The sequence below is a fragment of the Papaver somniferum genome, chromosome 3, assembly GCF_003573695.1.
Source record: "Papaver somniferum cultivar HN1 chromosome 3, ASM357369v1, whole genome shotgun sequence".
NCBI classification, from domain to species: domain Eukaryota; kingdom Viridiplantae; phylum Streptophyta; class Magnoliopsida; order Ranunculales; family Papaveraceae; genus Papaver; species Papaver somniferum.
This window is the reverse complement of record NC_039360.1, coordinates 117,313,921-117,340,983: the sequence shown is the minus strand read 5'-3', so window position 1 is coordinate 117,340,983 and position 27,063 is coordinate 117,313,921.

Below are 27,063 nucleotides of genomic sequence, written 5' to 3'. Positions count from 1 at the left end.
AATTTGTCACAGGATCAAGAGATACTAGGACTCAGGATTCCACCAATTCTTATACTCATGCGAATCAACTATTAATTCTAGACAATTATAGCTTATAATGATAACAATATCGACTCTTTTCTTTGCCAAAAATAGATTTTGTAAAGTATTAGATGTAAATCATAAGCATGATGCATCAAGAGTTCCTAGACTAAGCATACATCATCAGATAAAATCACAAATAATCAAGAAAAATCATAAAACAACTCATAATAGTGCAAATAGTCATAAAAGAATTCAATAGAATTACTCATGCATAAAGAATGGTTTCCTCCATCATCCCAGTTACGGGGTTTAGCTACTCATAATAATCATGTTCTAAAGATAAATATTTGATGCTCAAAATATGATTAAAAGAGTGAAAAATATAATACAGTGAAAGTACGACCCTCTTTAAGCGTCCAGAGAAGAACGATAAAACACCACTGCTGTAAATAACGATACCTCACTGCTGATTTTGACTCTGTTGTTTTAAGACCCTCAGAAGCAAGTCGTTGTCACTGTTGATAAACGACTGTCTTTTGGAGTCTGTTCTTCGTGCTCTTTAATGGCAGCAGCAGCAGCAGAACTCCTCCTTCCTGCATCTCCCGTTCTTCGCTCCTCTAGCCTCTCTCTGGTCTCTGCTCGACCCCAAACCTCTTGATAACTCAACAGGGTCATCAAATCCCGATGAAATCTCCTCTTTTTCTTCTCTGCGTTTGAAACGATAATCAATTCTGTTTAGTTTTTTTCACGTGCTGTTAGCTATATAATAGGTACCAAACTCTTCCCTAGACTTGAATAGGACCATGTACATGTTAATACATCGTCAAAGTCCTCCAGAAATCTCTTAAAAATCTTATAAACTCGAAACAGAACACGTCTCTCTGTTGAGACTTTGAAACCCTCTCTCGGCCATTCCAGCCCAATTGTCCGGGTCCAATTGATTGTACTGGGCTTGTAAGGTCTTCTACAGTCCATACAAACCGATTTCGGCCATTGAATCTCTTTGAAACTGTCCGAAAATTCAAATCTAAAACCATGCAGACTGATGTCAAATTTTCCCGCCATTTTCCTTAATTTGAACTTTGAAGATGACCTCCCCCTTATCCAGTTCCGGCCTCCCTTTAGAAGATGCCTGGAAATGGGTCACCCCTTAGTAATTAGCTTACCCCTTATCCAAAATGAGAGTCCGTATAGTAATTTTTCCCACGAGCGCAAAAACCACTTTTTAGCCAATTTCGCCGCAAAAGCTTATTTCTCCAAAAACACCTACAAATACATAAAATAACCAAATAAGTACAAAATCGAGTGCCAACAATATATAGTATTATGATCAAATTAGACACAAAAATGTGTCTATCAAATACCCCCAAACTTATTATTTGCTAGTCCGAGCAAATCAAAACTACAAAATAAAATCCTAACTCACTTTCGCAGGCATCGTCGATTGCATTTAGCGTATGCAATAAGCCTTTAAACCCCTAGGTGGCCCTAGTGGCCGAGTTATAGTCTCGGGAGGGCTTACAAGAGATATACCCACAAAACCTTAATACTCCAGACCTTAGCTATCTACGCAGAACCTTGGAAGGCACTAAAGAATCTCCTTGGTTGGCATACTTATTGACTACATGAAGAAGTACCCTGATGCGAAATTCCAATTGTTGTGCACGAGTTTGCACTCAAGCATACTAAAATTCATATAAAGTGACAGAGCTCTACTCAGATAGTTGCACTATGGACATCATATTCGGAGTCAAAACTAATCACATGGATAGATCAAGAAGATGGATATATAAAAACATAGATGGTTTTGATGTTTACTAAGTGAACGGCATTTCCCATATCTGTCTGAAGGCCTCCGCCAAAATGAACCTATCCTACTGGATTGAGATACTAGTCTGACTAATATCAACACACTTGCATATACAAGGGTACCAGTGGTCGATAACCTAACTCTAGGTCAACACAACTGGCATATACAAGGGTACCAGTGGTCGACTTTATTGAATTTATTCCTTTTGGTCAAATGGTCTGGTCTCAAATTTTTTTTTTCTCCTTTTTATTTCAACTTTTTTTTTTCAACTGTTTTTTTTTTTCAACTTTTTTTTCAACTGTATTTTTTTTCAACTTTTTTTTTCTTCTTTTTTTTGGTAACTCAATGACTCTAATTCATCCTAGCATTGGTAACAACTTGAATCGTGGGCCCCACCTATCACTTAGAGAAACATGGTTTAAAAATAAAATAACATAAAAATAGAAGTGAAAAGGACTCAACGAGATATGGTGAAACTATCATGTTATTTCTAACACCTGAGCTCTGTGCTTTTATGAATAGACTCTTCTAGATGTTTCCATCTAATCAGATTGGTTCCTCAACTCCTACAACCAAAATGCTTCCATCCACTTAGATTGGTTAGTGCAATCCTAAATAGGCATAAATTTCTAAGCTCTGGAGTTTATTTATTGCAACTAAAAAGTTTCTCCCATACCCCCAAACTTAAATCTAACATTGTCCTCAATGTTCTAAAGATGAAATTAAAAGCATGAACAAGGAGAAACTGTTACCATTTGAAGAAAAAGAGATAAGGAAAGATATTACCGTGTCGCATAAATATTGGGTTACCTCCCAAGAAGTGCTAAGTTTAAAGTCTTCAGCCAACTAAGCAAGGATTAGTCAACTCGAACCGTATAACAGTAGCCGGAATAACTGTGGGTCTTTAAAACCAAAAAGAGCTTACAAAAAGAAACTGCAGTGAACCAAGAAAATGTACAAGACTAGCATGCCCTTACCTAGTTTCTGGATAACTATCGCTAATTGCGGTTCAGGCTCAAGTTCTATGAAGGGGTCTAAATAGACTATTTTCCTCGGATGCATTTCCTCATAGGTAGGATCCAAATTATTAGGTCCTAGAGTCTGGAAAAACTCAGATAAGAACATGGAATCACAAAATAACCTAAATAATTTAGGATCCTCTAAGTCAATTAGGTATGACTTACAAAGTTGACCACAGTGAGAGTAGTGTTCATTCTTAGGAAAATGTGTCGATTCTATTAACCTAAAGTACTTAGGTTTAGTCTCAGAACTTAATATTCGACTCATTTGAAACGTTCCCATAGTTGGAAGAAAACTATTTGGTGGGAAAACAAAGTCAATCTGGGTATCATAGCCTGGGTTAACCACATCAACCAGAGGATGGATTTCTAACAACTGAGCTTCTCTCTGGACATCATTAGGTTCAGGTAAAAGTGTACGAAGATAATCTTGTAAGATGGTTGAGGCAAAAATGTCAAGTCCTACACGAGGGAACTTTCTAAGAGTTAAAGAACCTGGAGACTGATAATCACCCCCAAACTCAGAGTTTTCAGTGTGTCTAGTTAGACTAGTCACAATCTCCCTAATTTCTAGGTCATCATATTCCTGAAAATGGGCAATTGATTCTTCTAAGTCAGGTTCATCCTCATTAATCTCTACGAGTTCATCTAAGACTATTGTTTCTAAATCGTACGACTCTAAAACAGTATTCTCATGATAAAATTGTTCCTCAAAACCATAATCGATTACAGTTTCTAAATCGTTCGACTCGAAAACAGGAGTCTCAAGATAAACCGGTTCCTCTAAACCACTATCGGCTTCGTAATCAACAGGAAAAACTACATCGTCTAAAACGGTGGAATCCCTAATCAAATCCTCGTCCTTTTGAATAGGTGAATAATCATAATAATTATTTGGATTTGAACTAGAAATAATTTAATCATTATAAAGCTCAATTGGATTACTAGCTTCCTGATCACTATTCCTACATATTTCATGTTCTTCATCAATACTATCCTCATCATAATCATCATTATAACATGAAAAAGATCGAACCTCATCAAAACAAGTAGTGCTACCAATTCTAACCTTGTTATCTTGATTATGTAAATAACTATCTTCATTCTCAAGGGTATTATTGGATACACTATATTGGAAATTCAAGTAATTTCGAGCAATTCTTTCGTTCGTCTCAGCTATCCGCTTGAGGTGGTCTTCTAAAGAAGGTTCACTCATTATTGTAGTTCTTTCGTCTATAATTATACTGTTCATATCAGCTAACTTACGCGTCGACTCAGCTAACTTACGTGTTGACTCTAGTAAAGAGGAATTATCAGAAGGATCATAAAAATGACTACTTTTCAATAGTTTGATTGTATCCTCTAGAGACGAAGAACTAGTACTATAATCTTCTTGCTCGTAAGACTGATGCATGTGTGGATAGTAATTGGGCTCACCATGGTATGAACCATAACCTTGAAAAGGTTGGCGTTCCCAACTACTATTCCCACCATGGTCATAAAAATGATGATGTCCATATTCAAATTCAGGTCGATACTCATTGTATTGGCTTATATCATACCAGTTCGACATTCTTAATTGCAAGGGAATTCTACACAATCACAAACAAGGCTGACTCGACCAAAACAAACCTAAATTTATAGCAAACAAAAAGCATGATAGCTCCACTTAGATTGTCACTAGACCAGCTTCTAATCCTTCGAAAAGGAATTCGTTACAATCTGAGCAAATTCTCTGGAATCAGTACGAGTCAAAGTGAGTTGAATAGAGGCGAGGGAAGCTCAGTGGAGCTTTGATACCCAAGGCCTCACCGGTATTCAAGGCGGCGCAGTCACGCATTCAACTCACAGAAACCATCCTGAACTTCGAAGTATGCTCAAAAGAGTAACCAATATTTTTCGAATGACTGTCCTATTAAGCTCGTTACCCTATAGGTCTCGTTCTATTCAAAATTTTAGGCTTAGGTTCGCGTTTGGTTTCGTTTTCCTAAGGAGGGCAAGAAGGAAACGGTGATGAAATCCGAGTCCTTATCTTGATTTGGCCAGGCCTTGCCCTTTACTAGGAAATTAACAACAGTCCAAATTCGTCCTCAATCAATGAATCACCTTAAAGAATACAGTAACTCGCTTACAGGAGATTCACGAGTGTTTCGATGGACTTACCCCCCGTACCGGACGGGGGATGAACCGTTGAAGTCGACTCGGGCCACGACTCCTATGTCATGTACGAACCCGAGGGGCCGAGACGATATCGTAATCGTCGTCCTTCCCTGCAAACAATTTTTTTTTTTTTATTAATAATAAGACCCCTCCGTAGGGTTAAAAAAAATATAAAAAAAAATGTCCAAATGTCCAGAATAAAGTCCAAATAAAAAGTCCAAAAATTACAAAAATTATGAAAAATAAAGCCTATTTACAAATTCTAAAAATAAATAAATAAAAGCTATATACAAAAAAATAATAATAATAAAAATTAAATCCTAAAAAAAATTATGTCTTTTTTTTCTTCTCTTTTAGCTTTTAGCTTTAAGCTTTTTGTTCCCAAGTCCTTAGTATTCCACTTCGAACCTGTAAATCAAAGACACAAAAAGAAACGTAAAAAGGAACAAATAATAATAAATAAATAAAAATTAAACCTAAAAACAAATCTATATACAAGTCCGCGTCGGCGGCGCCATTTTGTTGTAGTAATTCGATTGCGGTAAATAAGAGTTCGTTACTCGGACTTGAAAAGATTTTTAAAACAAAAATATATACACAATTTGTCACAGGATCAAGAGATACTAGGACTCAGGATTCCACCAATTCTTATACTCATGCGAATCAACTATTAATTCTAGACAATTATAGCTTATAATGATAACAATATCGACTCTTTTCTTTGCCAAAAATAGATTTTGTAAAGTATTAGATGTAAATCATAAGCATGATGCATCAAGAGTTCCTAGACTAAGCATACATCATCAGATAAAATCACAAATAATCAAGAAAAAACATAAAACAACTCATAATAGTGCAAATAGTCATAAAAGAATTAAATAGAATTACTCATGCATAAAGAATGGTTTCCTCCATCATCCCAGTTATGGGGTTTAGCTACTCATAATAATCATGTTCTAAAGATAAATATTTGATGCTCAAAATATGATTAAAAGAGTGAAAAATATAATACAGTGAAACTACGACCCTCTTTAAGCGTCCAGAGAAGAACGGTAAAACACCACTGCTGTAAATAACGATACCTCACTGCTGCTTTTGACGCTGTTGTTTTAAGACCCTCAGAAGCAAGTCGTTGTCACTGTTGATAAACGACTGTCTTTTGGAGTCTGTTCTTCGTGCTCTTTAATGGCAGCAGCAGCAGCAGAACTCCTCCTTCCTGCAGCTCCCGTCTTCGCTCCTCTAGCCTCTCTCTGGTCTCTGCTCGACCCCAAACCTCTTGATAACTCAACAGGGTCATCAAATCCCGATGAAATCTCCTCTTTTTCTTCTCTGCGTTTGAAACGATAATCAGTTCTGTTTAGTTTTTTTCACGTGTTGTTTGCTATATAATAACTACCAAACTCTTCCCTAGACTTGAATAGAACCATGTACATGTTAATACAGTGTCAAAGTCCTCCAGAAATCTCTTAAAAATCTTATAAACTCGAAACAGAACACGTCTCTCTGTTGAGACTTTGAAACCCTCTCTCGGCCATTCCAGCCGAATTGGCCGGGTCCAATTGATTGTACTGGGCTTGTAAGGTCTTCTACAGTCCATACAAACCGATTTCGACCATTGAATCTCTTTGAAACTGTCCGAAAATTCAAATTTAAAACCATGCAGACTGATGCCAAATTTTCCCGCCATTTTCCTTAATTTGAACTTTGAAGATGACCTCCCCCTTATCCAGTTCCGGCCTCCCTTTAGCAGATGCCTGGAAATGGGTCACTCCTTAGTAATTAGGTTACCTCTTATCCAAAGTGAGAGTCCGTATAGTAATTTTTCCCACGAGCGCAAAAACCACTTTTTAGCCAATTTCGCCGCAAAAGTTTATTTCTCCAAAAACACCTACAAATACATAAAATAACCAAATAAGTACAAAATCGAGTGCCAACAATATATAGTATTATGATCAAATTAGACACAAAAATGTGTCTATCAGATGTCGCCCGAAAAGATGATGATTTTCGACATTGGTGTGAGGAGGAGTAATGTCGCCACCATTATTAGAAGAAGGAACGGTTTCTGGAGTACCACCACTGTTGTTGCTGGTACTAGCGTTGTTGGTGTTGGGATTTGTAACTGAACCTGACCTAAGATCGACCATCTTTGAGAAAATGAGAGATTGCAACCGAGAGATTAATCTCCCACTGTGATCGCCAATCTGTGGATGGGGAAAAACGGGTCGCCGGTTTTTCGGGAAGTGGAGAGACGAGCGTGGTGTCGAGATTCCTCGACCGGGAAAAATGTTAATCCTCACACAGATGCACCGCTGCAAAGGGGGTGCTTAGATTCGGGAAATCAATCTGTATGACTCCGGCCTAAACCAAGACAATGACCGTTCCAGAGTCAATTCGGTCGCAAAGAGGGAGATGGGTTGATCTGTAGGATGGAAGCTGAGAATTATGTGGGATCCGTGATGATCGAGGATTGTGGGTGTGTTGAAGGTTTCTGCAATAATGGTGAACTGCTGAAGTTGAGTTCTGTGAATAAGTTTGTATCGAGTTGTTGACGGAAAACGTTGATACCGATCATTTTTCGTCCTCGATTTTGACTTATTTATATTGCAAGAATGATGAACCACTAATCCCTGTAAGTGTGACGGTTTCTTGAGTGAAAGAGTGGGAAAGTGGGAGATCATGGTAAAGTCAGTTCCACGTCGTGTGGAGACTTGACTAATCATGCACCCACTACTTTGCTAACTCCTTTAACCGTTTACACGACTTACGCACATTTCTCGTTGTAGATGAATACACGTGCCGTAGACTGCCTGACCAAAACCCTAAGTGATATCCCCCCATTTGTGACGTGATTGATATCTCACAAGTCGTGGAGTCTACAGGGTAGACGTGTTTTGATTAGTCAATTATTGACTGATTAGACAATGAGTCTAAGTTTGGTGAATCAAGCATGGATGGTGAATGCTCGGCGATTCATGGGCTGAACATGTAGTTTTCTGAAAAAGATGTCAGTATGATGGATCACCAACTAGTTGAGAGATTGAGCAAGTATTGCTCAATTCTGCGAATTACGAGAATTTAATGAGCAACTAAGCAAGTATCGCTCAATTCTGCAAATATTGAGAATTTGATGGACAACTGAGCAAGTATTGCTCAACACTTCAAATTACTAAATATTAAAAATTTGATGGGCAACTGAGCAAGTATTGCTCAATTCACCAAATTAACGATTTTGATAATCTGACGTGCAACTGAGCAAGTATTGCTCAATTCGACGAATTATCGATGAATTGCCGAATATTGATTATATTCGGGTAATCGAGCAAGTGTTGCTCGATTCAGCCAATTATTTACTGGTGACGTGACCCAGTAAAATATCAATTAAAATATTTATGTTGATTAGTGAATCAACGTAAATTTTATTAGTGTTCGAAGAGTGCTCAGAATGATGGTTTCACAGAGCGTTCATTCGAAACCCCTAATTTTTGGTCAATCCTCCATCAATTGGGGAATTGCTGAAACTTGATCATGAATCAAGAGGGACCGACCACATGGGATGAGGAGTGTCCATGTGGTGCCCAGTGCTCGAGTGAGCACACACCAGGATTCTCAGTTTTAGAGTTGGTGAGAAATCATGAATAAATGGTGGATTCACCATTTACTGAAAATATTGCTGGGTTCAGCATTAGGTTGAAAACCTAGGTATGAGAGATGGGACCAACCAAGATGGCATGGGACCGGATCTTGGTGGTCATGTGACCGATTGTTGGTCGTTTGGAGGATTCTCCAGTTGGTTGGAGAGAGTTCGGGCCCAGTATGAGCAATTGAGCAAATTAGGTCGGAATTGCGAACACGTGTGGGACCGGCTTCGTGCAAGCCCTAGGAACGACCTGGTCGTTCATAGAGGCACGCACGTGTTACCATGATGTATGTGTCTCCATACTAAGAGTTTCAGTATTTTTTGATGCGCATTTGAGCAATATCGTGAATTTTCAGAAGAGTTTCATCTTGGATGAGAATTCTCGATTTTTTGGTGGAATGAGCATGTATGCTCAATTCATCAATATTTTAAAAATATTAAAATAAGAATGTTTTAATATTAAAAATTGTCGTGAGAGGCTAGTCGGCCGTGTGAGCATGTTGCCTTTTGGTTTTTTGTGATTCGAGCAATATTTGAGAAAATATGGAGAACTCACGAATTTTGCCCAAACCCAGGGTTTCATGAGTTGAGGGAAATAATAATTATGAAAAATTAGGGATTGAAAGGTGTGGGACCGACCATGGCTAGGGCATGGCCGGCCGGCCAAGTTGCCCGGTCCTGCACACCTTTCCCTATTTTATTATTATTTTTCATGAATCCTTGAAATTATGGAGAGTCCTTGAAGATATGGAGAATCCATGAAGATATGGAGAATCCATGAAGTTTTGACATAATAATTATAAAAATCTAAGGATTGTGAGGTGTGGGACAGGTCGCGGCTTGGGCATGGTCGGCCGGCTGGGTTGCCCGGTCCCGCACACCTCTCCCTATTTTATAATTTATTTGGTGAATCCACCAAGTTATGGAGAACTCATGAGTTTTGCACATTAGGAATTCTTTTTCCAAGATGGAGAAGTCTTCATGAGTTTATGAAAACAACGAAAATAAGGTAAAATAATGGGGAAGCGTGGGACCGGCCATGGCTAGGGCACGGGCGGCCGGTGATCGCTGTCGTATGGGTCAAAAATAATTTCACTTTCCTAAAGTATATGATAAGAAAGAGTTCGTTTCCATAGAGAGGCAATTGTAGTTATTATGTATTCAATTTTCTTAAAGTAACCAATTGGGGGGATTTCTGATTTTCTAAAAAAAATATGAATTAAATCAATAGCAAAGTAACTAATAGAATGTAATCAATGAGAGAAAGATATTGGTCAAGGAGTTCATCTTCTATCTTAAACAAGTGCTTGCATACATGATTAGAATTACAATTTAATCTCTTTTAATATCAAAAGCCTAGAGAATCAAGAGAGCAAGATAATCTATCAATTTCCTAAGTTCATCAACATACACATTAGAGTTGTGTATGTGAATTCTACCTAAAGAATAACCTAACGCCTTGCGCTAATTAAGTTCAATTCCCAGGAGCATTAAGTTTTGGAAATAGGCTAATCAATGTAATTGTCATACATTGTGCATGACAATTCGGACAAAGGTCAAACTCTACATATGATTACAAGAGTGTATCACTACAAACCGTAATCATATCATGCTCCTGTATTCGGGGTTATCGCTTGATGAAAAACCCTAAAATAGCTATGGACAAGGATGCAAGTTCAATTAATTGGCCACTTAACTAACCAAACATCTAAGTCCTATCACAATACATCAATCATGTGATTATTAAAACAATAGAGATTTGAACGATAATCAAGAGAGAAAACTAATGCATTAATCAAGCACAAGTTATAGATATAAGACTACATCCTTAACCAATAATATAAGATTTAGTTACTCATAGCTATGGAGTTCATCATAATCAATAATCAAATAAAGAAGATGAAAGCAAAGCAAACCATAGTAGCGTAAAAAAAAGCGGCTTTCTCTTTAGCTCCAAGTAGAATACGTCATCTCAAAGTTGTAGAAAGACTTCTCTTTTATAGCTCCTTTTGTTCCAAAATTAGGTCCAAGTCTTCAAAGTCCATTAGATAAAAATCCACCAAGCCCATATGTGAGAAAACCCCATGTAGAAATTATCCCAAAAATATGTCGCCGGAAAACTGGGCCCACCGCCTGAAGTTGGCCGGAAAAGTGTTCGGAGAAGTATCTCAGGTGACCGGAAAAGTCCACCCGGTCACCGGTCAAACTGGTCAACTAGGTCAAAGTCAGACCGAGTCAGAGGCTGAGTCAAACAACTCAGCTGAGTCAGACTCTAACTGCTCTGACTTGTCAGGACATAGTCTTGCACAAGCCTTAAGTTGTGATGCACCATCATTGTGCTTCACTGCCAGCCATGATGGCCCTGCACAATCACACCTCCCACTATCTACTGCAATCTCACCACCTATTCTGCAATTGCCTTGCATCATCCGTAGCTTCTAAATTGAGCCGTAGCTCTGGATCCAAGACCCACAAAACCGCCAGACTCTAACGCACAGACCATTAATATCATTGTCTGCATTTCCAACACATCCAACATTACAGATGCAACCATTCTACTCTGCCGAGCTATTGCACTTTCATTCACCACTGACTCTTAATTCACCAACTCCGTTATCGCTTAAGTTTGGCTTGCAACACCTTGTCCACCAGCACCCCTTGTATCACAGTACCAACCTAACATTCATCTAGACAATGATTCATTCATATTACACATATTTGCAACCTGTAGAAACCCATCTTAACATCATCAGCACGCCAGAACCATTACAAGCTCATCTTAGCTCAATCCATCTCCCTGCAACTCCAATAACACCTGCATGAACTGCCTCCAGCTACAACTGCAAACTGCAATCTAAAGCAATAACAGTCGTTAACCCTAACATACATCTAGCCTTCTTATGCAATTCAACACAAGCTCTCAGTAGCACCAGCACTCCTCCATTCACAGTCATCTAGCCATGTCACCAATTCAACCTCATCAACCCATTAGCAGCATCAGTAGCACCTTCTGTGATTGAATCTACATTCATGTTCTTGACAACCACCATATACACCCATCTGTAGCTTTCCTTCACCACCAGAAGTATACCACCTGCAACACCTCTTACTGCACTTCATTCCCATACATCTCAGGCACCAAATCTCAGTACCCACATGCTCTGAAATCCTTGTTTATCCGTCTGCAGTTCCATTCAACCAAACTCATTCTTCATCCTTCATCACGGTGAGTTTCAACGGCACCTGCTTAACCACAAACCCATGTCGAATTCACCTTCACTTCCTCCTTCTCATTCATTCTTCATACATAACAGCAGAAGCCCATCTCAACTTAAACTCCAGTTTGCCAATTTCTCATCACTGCCATCATCTATAGCTCCAAGCATCTCCTCAGATTCAATTAACAACACATCATTCATAATATTTCTTCTTCCTGTTGCAAACCCTAACTCCAATTTCTTCCATGAACAACATCATCTTCTTTGGGTTCACTCAATCAACACACTCAAATCTAATCTGAACAACAACAAATTCTCTTTCTCTGTGTTAAATCACACAAATTCTTCACTGTAGTCTTCTCTTCATCTCTGAATTCTAGATATGCAGTTATGAATCAACAGCAATACCAGCTAATTTCTCCTAGATTAATTCTGAACTTTATTGACTTCATCACAAACAGATCCATCTCTTCTCCTTTCTGCCAGCCGCCTTGCTAATTCCTCTATTTTCTCAATTTCAAACACAGAAATAATGAGAAGAGAAATTCTGGTTTTTAGGTTTTGTGTTGGAATGGCATTGGTTACAGCCACTGATAGACACATTTTTGTGTCTAATTTGTCCTCAATGTTCGTATTGTTGGAACTCTATTTTTGTACTAATATTGTGTTTTTATGTATTTTTAGGAAATAAACATTTTTGGAAAGATCTGCTCGAAAAATTATGCGGGGCATCCCCGGAGGACATTTGTTATTCGGACTCTCATTTTAGCTAAGGGGAAACCAAATTACTAAGGGGCACCTCAGTTGGGCATTTGCTATTTACACTCCACAGACGATTAGGGGCACTTCATCTCTTTAAATTCAAAAACTTTTTTTTGGCGGGAAATGAAGTTCTCAACTGTTAGAGTCTCAATCAACAAAATGAAGGTGTTTTAGGGAGATTCAATCGCTCAAACTAGGTAGGAAGATGTGATATGGCATGAGGAACACATTATGGGCAGTGGGTTCGATCAGAAGTGGCTGGAAAACGTGTGATGATCCTTGAGCCCAAAACAGAGCACGTGCACTGTAACACGAGCAAAAATGGAGTTCTTGTGTTCATGGAAGAGTCCTACTAGCGTTGGAAGAGTGTTGAGGCGTGGAGAAGACATTTGGGAGCGTGCAGGATCAAAGTTAACGCGTGCATGGGATTAAAAATGGAAATTTTCGTTATTATTGGCAGCCGAGAATATTTGGATTAAATGGAGAATATATGCAATCAATGGTCGGATTTTTGGATCCAATTCACTATAAATACAAGGCAAAACAGTTTGGGAAAGGCCAGCAGGTTTAGGGAGAGTTTGGAAGAGAATAGAGACGTAAAATCGAAGAACTAGGTGCTGTGAAGAAGAAGTTCCTGCTGCTGCTGGAACTGAAGAACACGAAGAACATTGGACGAGGCAGGAAAGTCGTTAAAAACTGTCGCTTTATTGCGACACTTTTCACTCCTTTCCGTGACTGAGTCATTGTACCAACAACACTATCTCTGTGTCGTTGATTCTGGACGCCTTCTGTGGGTTGCAGAATCCTGTTTTATACTATTTACTTCTCTTTCTCTTCATTGTAAAACACTTTTGAGCATCAATGAAATATTTTGAGAGGTTTTCCAACATGATGAGCGGCTAAAATACCCGGTGACTGAGGCGACGGATGAGCTATTCACTCATGTTTGATTGGTAAATTCTTTTTATAATTTCTTAATTATTTATTTTATTTAATTCACTTGGATCAATAAAAAAGAGATAAAATGGTTTTCTTAATTAGTTGTGAATCAGTTTGATGTTTTATGCTTAGAATTTTTAATTCTTTGATAAATCATGCTTAAGGATTACAATTTAATATTTGGACACCTTATAGATTAATAAGTGATTTAATGGAAAAAAAGCTAGATAATAATTATGAAATATTTTTGTAACCAATCAACTTGAAGTAACAGTGAATCCGGAGCCTTAGTCCATTTTAAATCTTGACATCACTCTTTGAAATTTAATTTGCTTTATTTTTATTAAGTCTAAAAATTCATTGCCTTCACAAGTCTTAAAACAACCCTTTTATCACTATCTACAAAAACTTTGAAAAAACATCAAATTTTTGGCGTCGTCGACGCGGACTTGTCTTTAGGATAGAGTTTTTAGATTTATTTTTTTTAGTTTTTTTTGTTCTTCTTTACGTTTTTGGGTTTTTGTCTTTTCCTTTCAGATTTTGGGAATTTGGAGCGAATGAAATTTTTGCCAAAGCTTTTGGCTAATAATTAAAGACTTGAAGTAAAAGGCAAAGCGAAAGGAGCTAATGAAGAAGAATTTTTTTTTTATAGAAAAATAGAGAAAAAAAAAGAGAGTGTTATTTTATTAGATTGTATTAGGAATTCTTTTTATTTTGTATTTTTCTTTTTCTTTTTGAACTTTATTTTTTTGGACTTTGGACATTTGGACATTAATCTTTTTTTTTTAAAACCCTACGGAAGGGTAGATTAAATATTAAACTGTTTGCAGAGAAGGACGGTGATTACGATATCACCTCGGCCCCTCGGGTTCGTACACAACATAGGAGTTGTGTCCCGAGTCGACGACAACGGTTCATCCCCCGTCTGGAACGGGAGGTAAGTTTGTCGAAACACTCGCGAATCCCCTGTCAGCGAGTTACTGTATTCCTTCGTTTGCATATATGTTGAGGAACTGAAAACGGCTGCTTTAAATTCCTAGTAAAGGGCAAGGACTGGCCATACAAGATAAGGGTTCGGATTTCATCACCGTTCTCTTCTTGCCCGCCTTAGGAAAACAAAACCAAACGCGAACATAAGCTTTAAAATTTGGAATAGAACGAGACCTATAGGGTAACGAGCTTAGTAGGAAAGTCGTTCGAAAAATATTGGTTACTCTTTTAGCATACTTCGAAGTTCATGATGGTCTCTGTGAGTTGAATGCGTGACTGCGCCGCCTTGTGATAGCGGTGAGGCCTTGGGTATCAAAGCTCCACTGAGCTTCCCTCGCCTCAATTCAACTTACTTTGACTCGGATTGACTCCAGAGGGGTTTGCTTAAATTGTAACGAATTCCCTTTCGAAGGATTAGAAGCTGGTCTAGAAACAATCTAAGTGGAGCCATCATGCTTTTTGTTTGCTAGAATTCAGTAGGTTTGCTGTGGTGGAGTTAGCCTTGTTTGTGTTTGCATAGAACTTCCCTTCCCTTTTAGGGCTTTTCTTTTTAGTTTTGTTTTTCTAGTGTATGCCCGAGGTAGAACGGGCTTGGAAGAGAAACACTCTAGGTCGTCTGATTAGTGATAAACCTAGTAGGTCTTCTTGTGAAGGCAGGGAGCTCGAAGACTCTTCTTTAGATAGCCCCGTTTTTGGAAACTTTAGTTTTGAGAATCTGCGTCTTTGTGAAGAAAGTTCTCCTAGTCCTTTGGTAGTTCCAGAAATGGCAACTTTAAAAGCTTTATTGAACCCAACTAGGACCTCTCGTCCGTATTGTATCAAGTTAGCTGAAACCGAGGAAAATTATGAACTCAAACCTGGGACTTTACAGATGCTCCCAACCTTTTTAGGAAAAGAGAATGAGAACCCCTATTTTCATGTTAGGGAATTTGAGGAAGTATGTAGTACTCTGAAAATTAAAAACCTTAGTGATGATGCACTGAAACTTAGGTTATTCCCCTTTTCCTTAAAAGATAAAGCCAAATCTTGGCTGTATAGTTTGGATTCTGAGTCAATTGAAACCTATGAAAAACTTACATCTGCCTTTATACATAAGTTTTTCCCAAGGCGCAAAACATCGTCTATTAGGACACAAATTTGTACTTTTGCTCAACAAGAGGGAGAATCTTTATATAGCTATTTAGAAAGGTTCAATGACTTAATTTCTCAATGTCCTCATCATGGTTTAGAGAAGGTTAGGTTAGTTCAGATCCTCTACGAGGGTTTAGACTATTCAACAACGACCATGGTTGAGTCCTTATGCACAGGTGGGTTTGAGAATAAAACTGTTGATGAGGCGATGACATTTTTGAATGAAATCGCCAATAAGACCCAACAATGGGAAAATAATAGGGAACCCCAGAAAACAATTCTTCTAAGTAGAGAAAATGTCAATAGGGTAGAAGGATCCTATGAGTCAGATGCTAAAATAGCATCCATAGCCAAAAGGTTAGAAGCGTTGGAATTAGGTCATTCTAGTGGTACTAGTGGTAGAATAGAGCCTTTTTGGGAAGATCATACTGTTGAAGAGCAAGCCAATGCTCTTTATAACAACACTAGATTCGATAACCGTCAGAAGTTTGACCCTTATTCAGAAACCTATAACCCTGGCTGGAGAAACCATCCCAACCTTTCTTGGTCTAAGGGCCAGAATCAAGGTCAGTCTAGTAACTCTCAATATCCCCCGGGTTTTGGATATCCTAAGAATCCTTCAGCCCCGGCACAGTTTCAGAACCCTTCGGATAAGAAGATTATGAGTTTAGAAGAGTCTCTTGCTTTGTTAACTCGTAACACTATGCAGTTTCAGCAATCTGTTGCTCAAGGTATAGAAGAAAATAAGAGAATAGGTCAGGCTAACTCTCAGGCTATTTCCGAGTTGAAAACCCAGGTTAGTCATATAAATGATTCTTTGAGGGAAAAAGGTAAGTTTCCTAGTCAAACTCAACCCAATCCTAAAGCAGAGAAATCGTACAATCATGTGAACTCTATTACAACCTTTAGGAGTGGAAAGAAAGTTGAAAATAAGGTTGCCATGCCTGATAGTGAACATTCTGTAGTTCACCCTTATGAGCCAGAAAATCAGGAGACTGATAGGTCTCCAAAGAGACCAATGAGGGTCCTGATGAGCCCGTCTTTGTTCCCAGAGCCCCGTTCCCCCAGCTGCTAGTTCCGACTAAGAGGGAGTCCAACTTTAAAGATATATTGGAGGTTTTTAAGCAGGTTAATATCAACCTTCCATTACTAGATGCAATTAGGCAGATTCCCTCTTATGCCAAGTTCCTTAAGGACTTGTGTACGCGAAAGCGTAAGCTCAGTGTCCAGAAGAAAGCCTTCATAGCTAGTCATGTGAGTTCTATTATTCAGAATACCACTACTCCTAAGTATAAAGACCCAGGGTCCCCTACCATTGCTTGTACAATAGGTAAGTACCGTGTTGAGAAAGCGTTGCTTGACTTAGGAGCCAGTGTGAACTTACTTCCATACCATGTGTACCTTAAGCTAGGACTTGGTGAGATGAAACCTACACATATGACACTTCAGTTAGCTGATAGGTCCGTTAAAATTCCTCGTGGTGTGATCGAGGATGTTCTCATAGAGGTCGACAAGTTTATATATCTGGTGGATTTTGTTATCCTAGATACCCAACCTATCCCTGACCCAGAGAACCAAATACCAGTGATTTTAGGTCGCCCGTTTTTAGCTACATCCAATGCGATCATTAACTGTCGAAATGATATTATGTATTTGTCTTTTGGTAATATGACTATTGAGCTGAACATTTCTAATATTAGTAAGCTACCCTCTGAGCTAGATGACACGTGCATTGAAGATGTCAACATGATAGGAACCTTAGTTCCGAAGTCTGTACCAAACACTGAATCAGAAGATCCATTAGAGAGTTGTCTAGCCCGTTTTAGCATGATTTCGACGATGATAGCAACATTGAACAAGTAAATGCTCTGTTGGATTCTATTCCTATGTTAGATACCGATAGATGGAAATCTAGGTTTGAACCATTACTATCTACCGAATCTACCTTAAGCCCTTATTTCTAAGAGCCAAAAGATCCTCCTAAGTTGGACCCCAATTAGGCATTTTTAGGCCCATCTGAGATTTTGCCTATAACTTCCGATTTGGATAGTGATCATGAGATTAGGCCAGTAACCGTGCTTCAACACAATAAGGAAACTCTAGTGATGACCATAGAGGATATGAAACATATAAGTCCTATAGCTAGTATACCTCAAAAGAATTTAGAGGATGAACCACCTGATTATAACTCAGAGAAAGCAATTGACCTTTTTCAGGAACCGGATAGTCTAGAAATTAGGAATATTGTGACTAGTTTATCTAGAGACACCCAAAACTCTAAGTTTGGGGGTAGTGAACTAGAAGAAGCTCTAGAGTATTTTAAATACTCTCCGGATCCGGAAATTCAAGCCATAGTTAAAGGTCTTACGGAGAATAGTGATTACCCTAAATTTGGGGGTAGAGATTGTCAATTATCCCCAGTAGAAGTCCCTAACTTGGGACTCAAGCCTAGTGCATCTGAGGTATCGCTTGAGTCTATTCAGACTCCACAACCTGATCCGCCTGATATTTTTCAGGAGGAAATCCATATATTAGAAACCCGTTTTTCGGATGAATCTATTTTTCAAGACACTCTTACGAAGCCCAACTGGAGGCTCTGGATAGATCCGGTTGTTTTTCAAGAAACCTTAGATGAGGATGTGCTCCTTCTGTTCATTTTTCTGAACCAGTGCAGTTGTCTCATATTGGTGTTAGCTCTATTTTGTATTATGGAACCACAACTTTTTCGGCTATTGGTATATGACTTTGGAAGGTGAAGATCCTTTTTGAGGTATTTGATGTCTGGCTGAAGACTTTAAACTTATCACTTCTTGGGAGGTAACCCAATCTCACGCAACACGGTAATATCTTTCCTCAACCCTTTTTGCTTCAAGTGGTAACAATTTCTCCTCGTTCATGCTATTAATTTTATCATTGGAAACATTGAGGACAATGTTAGATTTAAGTTTGGGGGTATGGGAAAATCTTTTAGTTGCAATAAATAAACTCCAGAGCCTAGAAATTTATGCTATTCAGGATGGCACTAACTAATCTAAGTGGATGGAAGCATCTTGGTTGTAGGAGTTGAGGAACCAATCTGATTAGATGGAAACATCTATAGAGTCTATTCATAAAAGCACAGAGCTCAGGTGTTAGAAATAACATGATAGTTGCACCATATCTCGTTGAGTCCTTTTCATTTATTTTTTTATTTTATTTTTTCATTTTAAACTATGTTTCTCTAAGTGATTAGGTGGGGCACACGATTCAAGTTGTTACCACTGCTAGGGTGAATTAGAGTGACTGAGTTACTAAAAAAAAAAAAAAAAGACCGGACCAGTTAGACCAATCGGAATAAGTATTAACACTTGGATAGCAATATGCGTGTGTTCTCCCTGTTTCCGTCGCCTAAGCAAGCGTGGAATGCAGGACCCGTGGGAACTATCGTGTAATCTGCTGACAAGAAGCATGCGCTTGGATCAAAAAGATCTATTCATGCCGTTAAGTTTAAAAAAAAAATGGTTATTGTTCTGTGTAGTCAACTGCTGGTTCCCTTGTATTTGCCAGTTTGTTGATCTAGATTTAAGTTATTGACCACTGGTTCCCTTGTATATGCCAGTTGTGTTGATGTTCGTCAGACCGGTATCTCAGTCCATTAGGATAGGTTCATTCTGGCAGTGGCCTTCAGACAGATATGTGAAACATCGATCATTTGGTTAACATCAAAACCATCTACATTTTTCTATTTCCATCTCCTTTTTCTATCCATATGATTAGTTTGACTCTGAATATGATGTCCATAGTACAACTATCTGAGTAGAGCTCTGTCACTTTATATGAATTTTAGTATGCTTGAGTGTAAACTCGTGTACAACAATTGGAATTTCGCATCAGGGTACTTCCTCCTGTAGTCAGTGATTGTAAGCCAACCAAGGAGATTCTTTAGTGCCTTCCAAGGTTCGTTGTAGATAGCTAGGGTCTGGAGTAAAGGTTTTGTGGGTACACCTCTGGTAAACCCTCCGGAGACAACACTCCGCCACTAGGGCCACCTAGTGGTTTAACGGCTTGCTGCACGTGCTAAGTGTAGTCATTTTACTTTCTAGATTAGATTTGCTCGAGGACTAGCAAATAATAAGTTTGGGGGTATTTGATAGACACATTTTTGTGTCTAATTTGTCCTCAATGTCCTTATTGTTGGAACTCTATTTTTGTACTAATATTGTGTTTTTATGTATTTTTAGGAAATAAACATTTTTGGAAAGATCTGCTCGAAAAATTATGCGGGGCATCCCCGGAGGACATTTGTTATTCGGACTCTCATTTTGGCTAAGGGGAAACCCAATTACTAAGGGGCACCTCAGTTGAGCATTTGCTATTTACACTCCACATACGATTAGGGGCACTTCATCTCTTTAAATTCAAAAACTTTTTTTTGGCGGGAAATGAAGTTCTCAACTGTTAGAGTCTCAATCAACAAAATGAAGGTGTTTTAGGGAGATTCAATCGCTCAAACTAGGTAGGAAGATGTGATATGGCATGAGGAACACATTATGGGCAGTGGGTTCGATCAGAAGTGGCTGGAAAACGCGTGATGATCCTTGAGCCCAAAACAGAGCACGTGCACTGTAACACGAGCAAAAATGGAGTTCTTGTGTTCATAGAAGAGTCCTACTAGCGTTGGAAGAGTGTTGAGGCGTGGAGAAGACATTTGGGAGCGTGCAGGATCAAAGTTAACGCGTGCATGGGATTAAAAATGGAAATTTTCGTTATTATTGGCAGCCGAGAATATTTGGATTAAATGGAGAATATATGCAATCAATGGTCGGATTTTTGGATCCAATTCACTATAAATACAAGGCAAAACAGTTTGGGAAAGGCCAGCAGGTTTAGGGAGAGTTTGGAAGAGAATAGAGACGTAAAATCGAAGAACTAGGTGCTGTGAAGAAGAAGTTCCTGCTGCTGCTGGAACTGAAGAACACGAAGAACATTGGACGAGGCAGGAAAGTCGTTAAAAACTGTCGCTTTATTGCGACACTTTTCACTCCTTTCCGCGACTGAGTCATTGTACCAACAACACTATCTCTGTGTCGTTGATTCTGGACGCCTTCTGTGGGTTGCAGAATCCTGTTTTATACTATTTACTTCTCTTTCTCTTCATTGTAAAACACTTTTGAGCATCAATGAAATATTTTGAGAGGTTTTCCAACATGATGAGCGGATAAAATACCCGGTGACTGAGGCGACGGAGGAGCTATTCACTCATGTTTGATTGGTAAATTCTTTTTATAATTTCTTAATTATTTATTTTATTTAATTCACTTGGATCAATAAAAAAGAGATAAAATGGTTTTCTTAATTAGTTGTGAATCAGTTTGATGTTTTATGCTTAGAATTAATTCTTTGATAAATCATGCTTAAGGATTACAATTTAATATTTGGACACCTTATAGATTAATAAGTGATTTAATGGAAAAAAAGCTAGATAATAATTATGAAATATTTTTGTAACCAATCAACTTGAAGTAATAGTGAATCCGGAGCCTTAGTCCATTTTAAATCTTGACATCACTCTTTGAAAATTAATTTGCTTTATTTTTATTAAGTCTAAAAATTCATTGCCTTCACAAGTCTTAAAACAACCCTTTTATCACTATCTACAACAACTTTGAAAAAACATCAAATTTTTGGCGCCGCCGACGCGGACTTGTCTTTAGGATAGAGTTTTTAGATTTATTTTTTTTAGTTTTTTTTGTTCTTCTTTACATTTTTGGTTTTATCTTTTCCTTTCAGATTTTGGGAATTTGGAGCGAATGAAATTTTTGCCAAAGCTTTTGGCTAATAATTAAAGACTTGAAGTAAAAGGCAAAGTGAAAGGAGCTAATGAAGAAGAATTTTTTTTTTATATAGAAAAAGAGAGAGAAAAAAAAGAGAGTGTTATTTTATTAGATTGTATTAGGAATTCTTTTTATTTTGTATTTTTCTTTTTCTTTTTGCACTTTATTTTTTTGGACCTTTCTTTTGGACTTTGGACATTTGGACATTAATTTTTTTTTTTAAAACCCTACGGAAGGGTAGATTAAATATTAAACTGTTTGCAGAGAAGGACGGTGATTACGATATCACCTCGGCCCCTCGGGTTCGTACACAACATAGTAGTTGTGGCCCGAGTCGACGACAACGGTTCATCCCCCGTCTGGAACGGGAGGTAAGTTTTTCGAAACACTCGCGAATCCCCTGTCAGCGAGTTACACCTAAATACTCAAAAACAAACATAAGATACATAATTTACAAGAAAACTTAGCAAAGAAAGCATAAATACTAGATATAAAATTAGGTGTTTTAGACACCTATCAAATTACCCCACACTTAGACTTTGCTAGTCCTCGAGCAAATCAAACAAAATAATTCTAAAAGATACATACAACTCCGTGTCGCTGAGGATACAGTTACTCTTAGCATGAATAACAGGCCCTTGAACCTCTAGGTGTCCCTAGTGGACGAGTTATAGTCACGTGAAGGTTTACAAGAGGTGTACCTACAAAACCTTTTACTCCAAATTCCAATTACCTGTGAAAAGTCTAAAAATGATGCTAAAATTTTTGTACTTGGCATACTATCAATGATTACGGAGGAAGTACCCACTTTCGAATCCAATTCATTCATAAATTAGTAATGTAGCTTTATCAGAAAGTTGAACACAACCACAATACTCGGAATCTAATCAACCACAATCACATGAAAATATTAAGAAGATGGATATAGAAAGTAGATGGTGGCGGACTGTTGACTAAGGTGAACGGTGTTTCCCATATCTGTCTGAAGGTCACTGCCAAAACAAACCTAAAAATCCTATTGGATTGAGCTACTGGTCCGAATACTAATATAAACACAGCTGGCATATACAAGGGAACCAGCGGTTGACAAACTTAATTCTAAACCAATTCACTAGCATATACAAGGGAACCAGTGATTGATTTTATTCAACACAATAATAATATTTTTTTCTTTTCTTTTCCTTTTTTCAATTTTTTTCAATGACATCATGATTGGATCTTGTGGATCCAAGCGCATGTTTCTTGTCAGCAGATTACATGATAATTCCCTTGGATCCTGCACTCCACGCTTGCTTAGGCGACGGAGACAGGGAGAACACACACATAATGCTTTATCCAAGTGTCATATTTAGTCCTTTTGGTCAATTGGTCGGTCTTTTTTTTTTTTTTTGTAGTAACTCAATCACTTTATTTCATCCTAGCAGTGATAACAATTCGATGTTCGCGCCCCACCAATTCACTTAGAGAAACAATAGATAAATATGGAAAAATAAAAATAGAACGTGATATGGTGACGAGTCCGAGATATGGTGACAACTAACATGTTATTTATTCTTATATTTTGTTCGTTTTCATATGAATAGACTCTACTAATGGGTTCCTCAACTCCTACAACCACGATGTTTCCATTAGTGTAAGGCACAAGTTGCTAGACTTTGGAGTTTATCATCTCTTTTTTTTTTTTTTCTTCTAATTTTTCACTAAAGGCATCAAATCAACTAACTATACAAACATATAATGCTCCCCCACACTTAAGCTTTACATTGTCTTCAATGTAAATTAAGTCATTCAAAGTAAAGTTCTAGGTGGGAAATTCCGCAAATGATATGCAAAAACAAAGATAAAATGCTTAGAATAAAAAGATAAAGATAAAGATACAAAACCGGTGGATTGCCTCCCACTTAGCGCTTGGTTTAAATTCGTCAGCCCGACTATCTCCTTGCTTGCTAAGGCTCCTCCAGAAGGAGTACTTCCACAAGGTTAACTCCTTCCACGACTTCCGAAGAGAAGTTCTCATAGTATGGTTTCAACCGGTGCCCATTTACTTTAAGCTCATTTCCTGTAGATAAACTACGAATTTCCACTGCACCATGAGAAAACACATTAGTCACAATAAAAGGTCCAATCCAACGTGACCTTAATTTATCCGGAAATAATTGCAAACGAGAATTAAACAAAGGCACTTTCTTCCCCATGCAAAATTGTTTGTAATCATACTATCATGAAATGCTTTAGTCTTTTCCTTGTAAATTCGTGAGCTTTCAAATGCATCATTGCGAATCTCCTCTAACTCTTGGAGTTGCAACTTCCTTTGCCTTCCAGCCCCATCCAACTCCATATTGCATTGCTTAATCGCCCAAAACTCCTTGTGCTCAATTTCCACGGGTAAGTGACAAGGTTTACCATACACAAGCCTAAAGGGAGACATCCCAATAGGTGTCTTGTATGCGGTTCTATACGCCCACAAAGCATCATTAAGTCGCATGCTCCAATCTTTCCTTGTTGGATTCACCGTCTTCTCAAGAATGGATTTCACCTCCCGGTTAGAAACCTCGGCTTGTCCATTTGTTTGTGGATGGTAGGGTGTTGAAATCCTATGCGACACATTGTACTTCCTTAACAAGTTTTACAAGAACCTGTTTTTGAAGTGTGAACCTCCATCGCTAATTATAGCCCTTGGAATTCCAAACCTTGAAAATATATTTGCTTGCACAAAATCTGAAACAACTTTAGAATCATTAGTTGGGGTGGCCTTAGCTTCCACCCATTTCGAGACATAATCCACAGCAAGCATGATATAATAATTCCCATTAGAATTGACAAAAGGGCTCATAAAATCAATTCCCCATACATCAAAAACCTCAACAAATTGAATAATAGTTTGTGGCATTTGATTTCGATCACCTAGATTGCATGTTCTTTGGCACCTATCACATGTGATACAAAATGCATGCGCATCCTTAAACAAAGTTGGCCAATAGAAACCACATTCTTGCTCCCAAAGTGTCATCCACAAGCATCTGAGTGGCAAAAAGACAAGATAGAATTAAATTTTGATTCGGGAACGCACCTTCTTATTACTTGGTCACTACAATGTTTCCATAAGTATGGATCATCCCATATGTAATGGTTTCCTAACTTCTTAAGTTTGTCCCTCTCAGCACGAGACAAGTTCTTTGAGATTTGTTTAGACACTAAGTAATTAACAATATCAGCGTACCATGGTTCTCCAAAGGCAATTGAGAATAGTTGCTCATCCGGGAAACTTTCACGCAATGGGATAGCTTCCATGTCCACAGCAAGACGGCTCAAGTGATCCACAACGGTGTTCTCAATTCCTTTCTTGTCTTTAATCTCTATATCAAATTCTTGCAAGAGCAAAATCCATCGTATGAGCCTCGGTTTCGCCTCTTTCTTTGTAAGCAAGTACCTAAGTGCTGCATGATCAGAAAAGACAACAACTTTTGTACCGATTAGATAAGAGCGGAACTTTTCTAAAGCAAAAACAATAGCTAATAACTCTTTTTCAGTGGTTGTGTAGTTTTGTTGGGCTTCATTGAGTGTCCTAGAAGCATAATAAATGGCATGAGGTATTTTCCCCACACGCTGCCCAAGCACCGCATCAACTGCATAATCACTTGCATCACACATGAGCTCAAAAGGCTTTCTCCAATCCGGTGGTTTAATGATAGGGGCTGAAATCAAAAGTTCTTTCAAACGATTGAATGCCGCCACACACTTATCATCAAAGTTAAAAACCACATCTTTTTGCAATAAATTGCAAAGTGGTGATGTTATCTTGGAAAAGTCCTTGATGAATCTACGATAAAAACCTGCATGACCAAGAAAAGAGCGTATCTCCCTCACCGTAGTGGGAGGGTTTAGAGCACGAATAAGGTCTATCTTAGATTTATCGACTTCCAAGCCTTTAGAAGATATTATATGGCCTAAAACTATGCTATGAATTACCATGAAATGGCACTTCTCCCAATTTAGCACAATATTTGTTTCAACACATCGTTCAAGGATTAATGATAAATTGTGCAAGCAAAGGTCAAATGAATCACCAAAGACACTAAAGTCATCCATGAAGACTTCGATTATGTTTTCAACATATTCTGAGAAAATACTTACCATACACCTTTGAAAGGTAGCTGGATCATTGAACAAGCCAAAAGGCATCCTTCTATAAGCAAAAGTACCGAAAGGACAAGTGAAAGTGGTTTTCTCTTGATCCTCCGGTGCTATCACAATCTGATTGTAACCTGAATAGCCATCAAGGAAGCAATAGTAAGAGTGTCCAACTAAACATTCAAGCATTTGATCAATAAAAGGTAATGGAAAGTGATCCTTTCTAGTGGTGGAATTCAATTTTCTATAATCAATACAAACCCTCCAACCGGTTTGCACACGAGTTGGGACAAGTTCATTCTTATTATTCTCCACCACCGTCACACCTGATTTCTTTGGTACCACTTGTATCGGGCTTACCCACTTGTTATCGGATATGGGGTAGATAACACCCACATCCAAAAGCTTGAGTATCTCATTTTTCACAACTTCCATCATGGGAGGGTTCAAACGACGTTGCCTTCCCTTGTAGGCTTTGTATCGTCCTCCAACCGGATCTTGTGCATACAAACGGCAGGGCTTATACCCTTGATATCGGCAATTTTCCATCATATGGCCGTCTTGTACGTCCTTAGCACCCTTAAAAGTTTTTGCTCATGTAATTCACTAAGCTCATTAGAAACAATCACAGGTAATTCTTCGTTATCACCCAAGTACAAATACTTTAAGTGACTTGGAAGAGGTTTGAATTCTAACTTCGGAGATTTAACAATAGAAGGAACAAGTTTTTCATCATTGCAAGGTAAAGAAGCATATGAAATATTCTTAAGTGCATATTTTTCCGGTAATGAGTCAAGAGAACCAATGGTTTATTTAATCTTATCACCGTACTCCAAACCATCATCAATGGGTGTAGTGAGCACGGTTTCCAAAGTATCAACACCATTCAACTCAAGCATTTGTTGCGCTAATATATCCATCACGTCAATGGAGAAACAAGAGTGGACATCACTAGGATATCTCATCGTCTCGAAAATGTTGAAACGTATTATTTCTCCATCAAACTCCATAGTTAGCGTTCCCTTGTCCACATCAATAATGGTTTTCGCCGTTTTCATGAAGGGACGCCCAAGTAGCAATGGAAGAGATAAGTCTGGTGAACCTTCATCCATCTCTAACACGCAAAAGTCAGCTGGAAATACTAGTTGATTAACCTGCACAAGAACATCCTCAACAATCCCCATTGGGTAAACATTAGAGCGGTCGGTTAATTGCAATACAATTCATCCTTTTTAAGAGGACCAAGATCGAGTGAGTCATACATAGATGCAGGCATAACATTTACGGATGCACCTAAGTCCAACATAGATTTTTTGAATGTGGTGTTACCAATTGTGATGGGAATATCAAAGCTACCGGGATCCTTGCACTTAAGTGGGAGTTTGTGTTGTAAGATTGCCGAAGCATTCTCCCCCGCACTTAGCAC